A 7,313-nucleotide genomic window follows, 5' to 3' on the forward strand; every position below is an offset into this window, starting at 1 on the left:
TCTTATTATGGTGCTTACAGTTATATTTTTTGGATATTGGTGATGGCATGCATAGGTTTGGTACCTTTATGCTTGCTAAAACAATAAATGGCATGATTCCAACTAAAATATAATTTTTACTTCTCTTTTTCCTAAAAAGGGATTTATTACCACTTTTCACATTTAAAAATAGATTTCTTCATCATGGGAATAATACCATCTTAATGAATAATTTATGTGCATTGAGACTGATAATGATATTTTTAGAGATTTATCCAATATAAATTCTGGTCCACGATCTTACTACTTTTATTTACCATGGTCGAGAGAGATTTAAACCCTTTCTGCACTTCTATAATAATTTAGTCCCAAAGTTTACCCTAGGCAATTAATTTATGGACTTACTTTCTTTTAGCCACGGTTCTAGCCCTTTGACTTATGTATATATGTATTACTAGTAGTGGACTTTGTGGATTGATGATGATGATGGTTTTTTGAAATCCTGATCAGGACCGGGTCGGTGTATACGAGTACACTCGAACCCCTAGGGGTCCCTTCATCTATGAGCCATTGTGTTGGAGAAGACAGGTCATCGTAGGTCTTTTCTTTAATAGCCGTCGATCTAGATAACGTGTATACATTGGGTTACTTTATGGTACTTGGATTGGTTATGGTATCATGGACTTACTTGGCATTCATTTTTGTATGTGTATTGCCTATCACCAGTATGCTTCTATATCTATTAGCCTTATAGGGGGTTGCATGGGTATAGGTATGAGTGCTGATTGCAGTCTATTGTGTGGTACTTATATCCATCAACGTTATGGGGGGTTGAATGGGTATAGGCTCTTAGTGTTGTTTGCTAAGTATTATTTAAACCTTTCGAGCCTATGTTGGCTGTGATTTATGAAAGGATCAATTAGGTATAGTTTGTCCGAACTAGATATTTATTGTATTGTGTTATTATTATGGTTAGTTCATCACAAGTTTATTATTGGACTGATATTGATATTTGAGGTATGATTCTGAATCCTTTATTTACGGTTTCTTTATTATGGATACTTATCTCATGTTTGGATATGTGGATTACTGATCTTTATTATGTTAGTACTAGTTCCTACTATGATTAGGAGGCCTTAAGATGCTAGTATGACTAGTTAACATTGTACCTTTGGCTTATTCTTTGTTTTTGTACATACATTTATATGTTGTTATGGTATTATCCTATTCCTTCCCTTTCTTTATATGTTCATGTTGTATATCCATTCCTTGGCCTTGTATACTATTACATATCCTTCATATGCTCTTTATTTGTATATGGGCTAGCGATACATGGTATAGTGTTAGGATTCTTGAGTATGGACAAAATATGACAGTTCATCCTTATTACCTCCTTAGCTTTACTATGTTTGTTCCCTAGATATTTGAGCATAGTTTACATTCTTGCTAGCATGTTATGAATATTTACACTATCTTTGGATCTTAGTTAGTAGTTGCTTACTGAGTACCACGTGTTTGGTACTCATCCTACACTTCTGTAGTCTACAGATCATAGTATGGGATCTCACCATTATTGTATGCGTTATGCAGAATAACTATAGTTTAGAGACATAGTGTGAGCTCTTGGTATTCAGAGCATTATTATTCTCTCTCCTAGGTATTAGACTAATCTCTATATTATATTCAGATATGGGTTGTTTTATTATATTCATTTAATACATTATTTTGTAATCTTGTTACATTAGAAGCTCTTGTACTGATTCTACCTAGTTTTGGGACTATCGTATGTCTTTTAGTGTTTTGTGTTATTTATTCTACATTCTTTCTCTAGTTCTCTAGGTAGTCTGTTACTAGTAGTTCCAGATTATGAGTTGGCTTACCTACTGATGGGTTATAGTATAAGCCATCATGACCTAAGAAATAAGGTCATGACATGTAATGAACTGAGAAAATTAATCAATTTGAATTATGTGCAGGTAGAAAATACAACCTCATTACTATATGACTAGTTTAAACAGATAGGATAAAATAAGAGGTGAAGGTAGATGTGGTGAGAAATTGGTTGTTGACAGAGAATTTAAATGTATAATGTCACGTATTAAAGTGCTTAGGGAAAATATTTGCTATTTTTGGCAAAAATAATTTCGATTTTTCCCTTAGCCTACAATATAATCCATTAAGTCCTATTTGATCCTGAACTTTGATATTCTGATATTAGTAGAGCACTAAACTAAGGGCAAGCCTATGGTTCATCTTATGGGACTTGTGAATTCTTTGTGACAGTGAGAAAAATTTAATTCTTTGAATCATTCTTATGATGAGTTGTATATCTGTTAGTGAATATTGGTAACTGTCTTATGGTAAAGGAACATATGGAATGCTAGTGATGTGACTTATATGATCTCTTTGGTTGAGTAATATGCATGAGTTTTCCAACTTGGTGGAGTCAGTTATTAAGGTTAGGATGTTTTAAAGTAGTGTTCATGAGTTTTTAAGTGTATGTGACACACTTAGGGTGAAACTTCCTATTTGTGTAGGTACCACAGTCCTAGCTTGAGTGTCTTTCTTGTATTAGTATTGTTGTAGTCCTCCTCATATATAATGCTTAATTTAAAGATTTATTTGAGTACAAACAAGGCTTTAAGTGTGGGGTGATGATCTTAGATGGATTGATGCACTTAAGTGTCATAATCTTTGTATATTTAGCCTAGTTTTGAGGACTTTTTATGTGCATATTGAGTGGATATTTATATAATTGAGAATCTAAGTGTTAAAATACTTGTTTATGATACTCAAGGTGTGTTCAAAACAAGTTTGGAATGAAAACGACCACTTAGTGTATAGACGAAAAAACTAGTGTACTTGCTTGAGCTATGTATTATTCTAGTTTATCTTATTGGATTCTATTATATTTAATCACTAATTTTTTGGTGTTTGATGATATAGGAAGTCTTGTGACATGTTAAACTCAATTATGGTAGGCTACACAAGCTAAATTTGAAGTGGATAGACAACCATGAAGTGAGAAACTCAAAGCCAAATCAATGGAGCAAACATGGATGAAATCTGGAATCTCTGAGCGCTAGGGTGTACCACGCCCTTGGAAACAAACAAAAATGGAAAATTCTAGTGAGAATCCATAATAATGGTGTGCCACTCCCTAATCACGCTAATTCTATAGGGTGGCATGCTCAATGTTTCAAAATGGGATCTTGGTTCCAACTCTAAATAGGACACTCCTATGTGGTTGTATACACCTTGGACGACCTTTGAGGATGAAAATACACTTGAGGAGGCTGAAATTAGGGTTCTTAATCTTTCCCTTAGTTTACTTTTGGTTTTTCTATATGAATTTCAATCTTGTGATTCGTTATAAATCCATGAGTTGCTAAACACCCTCATCTAGGGTTGAGGCAAAGAACATGATTACCTAAACTTATATTTTAGTCATTGTATGTTTATTATCATTAATTGTTTGTCATATATCCTCATTCTTACTATTCTATGGATTCACGAACCTTTGGATAAATTGATATTTCCATTGTGAGACCATATGAGTAATAATAGATTAGAACATGGGGTATATGGAGTGAGATCTTATATGGAGAGGGATTGAAGTTGAGATTTGCATTCAGGATAGAAATATACCTAATTCTCCCCATTTGGTTCATATACGGGATAAAATATAAATGCATTTAACTTAGTTCTCGTAGATTTGCTCAACGATGTAGTTGTGGAGCTTAGTTAGATAGACGGTTAGAGGCTCGGAAGACCATAGTCATGCTATTAACCCCATGAATCAACAAGAAATATAATTACTAAAATAACAAGATTTTCTGGATAAGTATGATTATTCGTAGTGCCTTAATCCTAGATTTCTCCCTATTTTTGTCTCCAACCATTTACATTACTGCATTATTTATGGTTACTTTTAATTCCTAAATTTCAAATGTTATTTTTTACATCCGCACTTGTTTAATCTTAGTAGTGATGCTAGAATTAGATCATGTCCAAGCACAAGTCCCTGTGTGATCAATACTTGGATTTTAAAGGCCACTTTACTACTTGGGTGAGCATGTACACTTACGTGTACGTTACGCTGCAACAATAACTATTATTGAATTCATTTTTTGTATCATGTTATGCATATTTATACATGGCAAAATCATGATATTAGCAATGCATCCATTTCTAATGCATACATCTACATGGTTAAATATATTATTGCCCCTTAAATCTTTTCATCATATTTTGTGGAGGGAACTATTATATGTTAAGAGTCCCACTTCAAAAAAGAAATAGGTAATTGGTCTCATTATATAGTCTTGGGCAATCCTCTGTTTATGAGCTATCTTTTGAGGTGTGAGTTAGGTCCAAGACATAATTTTACATGGTATCAGAGCTAGACATATTTCAATTCTTTGTTCATCGATGTCAAGGTCTAATAATATATTGTTATGCTCCAGTTAATGAGGCATGGATGTGCAGGGGAGTGTGCGAGTCCCATGTAAAAAAAAAAGCAATTGATCTTCCTATATGATCTTGGGAAATTCTCTGCTTATGAGCATGCTTTTGGGGTAAAGGTACACCCAAGATTCATTCTTTACATGGTATTAGATCTAGCTCATGAAAGGTTATCCAACTCCATATAAGGAGATCAATCACCATCCCTTTATATGATCTGGGACTCTTTGGTCTCCTTATATAGACATGGACAATCCTCTCCATATAAGCTAGATTTAGGGTTAATTTAGGCCCAAGATCTATTCTTTACTTGGTATCAGAGTAGACAAAGGTCCTGGGATCGAATCTCATTGTCACCCATTGTTAATTTTTTTCATGTGCTTGGCCGATGAAAAAAATTAGGCCCACATGTGAGGGAGCATATTGAGAATATAATTAAATTATAAAAATATTCTCTCTCTAATATATTAAAATTTTAGATTAGGTGGTCACACACTTCAACATAAAAAGGGATTGGTGATTGGTCTCCTTATATGGACTTGTAAAATCCTCCCTTTATGAGCTAATATTTAGGGTTGAGTTAAGCCCAAGATTCATTCTTTACATAGTATCAAAGCCAGGCCCATTCCATTCTTTATCTATCAACGTTGGACCCGTAGACCCCTATACTATATTGTCCAAGTTCCAGTTAATAAGGCCTAGACATGTGCGGCAGTGTTAAGAGTCCTGCATTAGAAAATGGATGGGTGATTTGTCTCCTTATATGTACTTGGACAATTCTGTTCTCAAGGGCAAGCTTTTGGGGTTGAGTTAGGTTAAGATCCATTCTTTAAATTATAATAAAAAATTTCTTTTAGAAATTATGCGATGCATGTTCTATTTAATACACTAAATCATATTATGCATAAGAAATAATCTCAACATAACTAGTACTTATATTACAAATGTCAACCTTTACTAGTACATTCTATTGAACACTATTCTTATACATCTTACCAAATAACCCTTTAAAGGTAAAGCCAAATAATGTCTGGGTTCAATGTGGTTTATTTGTTACTTGTAATGACCTGAAGTATGAAGTTTTTATTTTTATGGGGTTTGACCATTCTTTTCTTCTACCTAGTTGCTACACGTTGATTTAGGGATGTAGGAATGGTTGATAGGGTTTTCAATGCTTTGTGTGAGTGTGGAGGGGGAGGAGGGGAAGGGTAACGGGTGGACGAGGTGGGGGTGGGAGAGTTTTGGGTGTTTAGGAGCTTTAAAAAGTTCTATAACTGACTTTGGCCAATATTTGATGTTCTGAGTGCTGGATGAAAATTTGGATAGTTCATTAGATCTGAAATATCAAATTTGAATTAGTAGCGGGGTTGGTTCAGATGTGAATTCTTTAGTTTGTATTTCGACCCTCTATTTGAGAAATTACTGAAATATACCTTAGGAGGGTCCCAGGGGTTAATCTTTTGAAAATAATCTTTTTTTTTCAAAAATCAAACATCGTCTTCGAGTCTGAAACATCAATTAGCCTATTAGAATATATGATTTATTTCTGCGGAGTGGCAATTATATAAATAGGGTCAGTTTGGGCTATTTTAGGCTTGCACAAACTCAAAACTTGCTAATATGTGGCTTAATTGTTTAAGAAACCAAGGTAACGCTTAAGCGATAGACGTTTAAGTGATAAGAGATCAATTAAGCGATAGCCGCTTAAGCGATAAAGGATTGCTTAAGCGATATCCGCTTTATCAACACTTAACGCTTAAGCGATGGCCAACCTAAGTAGCTTTACCTCTATAGCAACCTTCAAAACATTTAAGCGGTGGTCTTTTAAGCAGTCAGATAGTTGGTTAAATGGACACTACTTGTATAGTTTGTAATTTGACCCTCCATTTGCAAAATTAGTGAAATATTCCGTAGAGGGGTCCCAGGGGTTAATCTTTTGAAAATGATCTATTTTTCAAAAATTGAACATCGGTTTTGAGTCTGAAATATCAAAATTAGCCTAGTGGAATATATGATTTATTTATGTGCAGTGCCGATCAAATACGAGGGTCAGTTTAGAGCATTTTTAGCTTGCACAAACTCAACACTTGCTGAGATATGGTGCAGCCATTTAAGAGGCCAAGGTAACACCTAAGCGGTAGCTGCTTAAGTGGCATTTGCTTTATTGATACTCGAACGCTCACACAATGGCTAACCTAAGTGGCTTGGCTGCTTTTGCCATCTTAAAGCCGTTTGAGTTGTCGCATAGGCGCTTAAACAACCACTGCCGGTATATAAACTCCAATTCACAATTTTTCATTATTTTTGGACCTTGAGCTTCAGATTTGGGCGATTCTTGGGATTATTATCACCATTTGAGATTGGGTAAGCTCAACCTTAGTTTCATTACTTTACATTGAATTATATCATCAAAATACTATTTAATCTTTGTTTCAAGCTGAGATTTTGAGGATTTTTTAGAAAAACTTAAAAATTATTTTTCTTTGATTTGGACCCTATTTTTAACTCATTTTTGCATTGGTTTTCAACTATAGATTCCCATCAACTTGGGAAATGTGTTCTATAATAAAATTTGATTTTACTCCTTTTATTACGAATTTATTTTTTGATCTAATTTTGGATCCATCTTAAAAATAGTTGATATGGGTATCATTATCTTTCTTTTAATGAGTAGATGTTATATTTATATGTTCTTATTTATTTCGAGGCCATTCGGAAGGGAAAACTTTGTGTTGAAGAATTTTAGGCTTGAATTTTGATGCTTCAATATAGGTTATGACTTAACTTTCTTCAAACTGGGTTGGGTAGTTATTGAATAATGAAAGGATGCTATGAGTTGGGGAAAATTACTATGGGATAAGTTTTTCAAG

Source organism: Capsicum annuum, chromosome 5 (genome assembly GCF_002878395.1).
Source record: "Capsicum annuum cultivar UCD-10X-F1 chromosome 5, UCD10Xv1.1, whole genome shotgun sequence".
Taxonomy (NCBI): domain Eukaryota; kingdom Viridiplantae; phylum Streptophyta; class Magnoliopsida; order Solanales; family Solanaceae; genus Capsicum; species Capsicum annuum.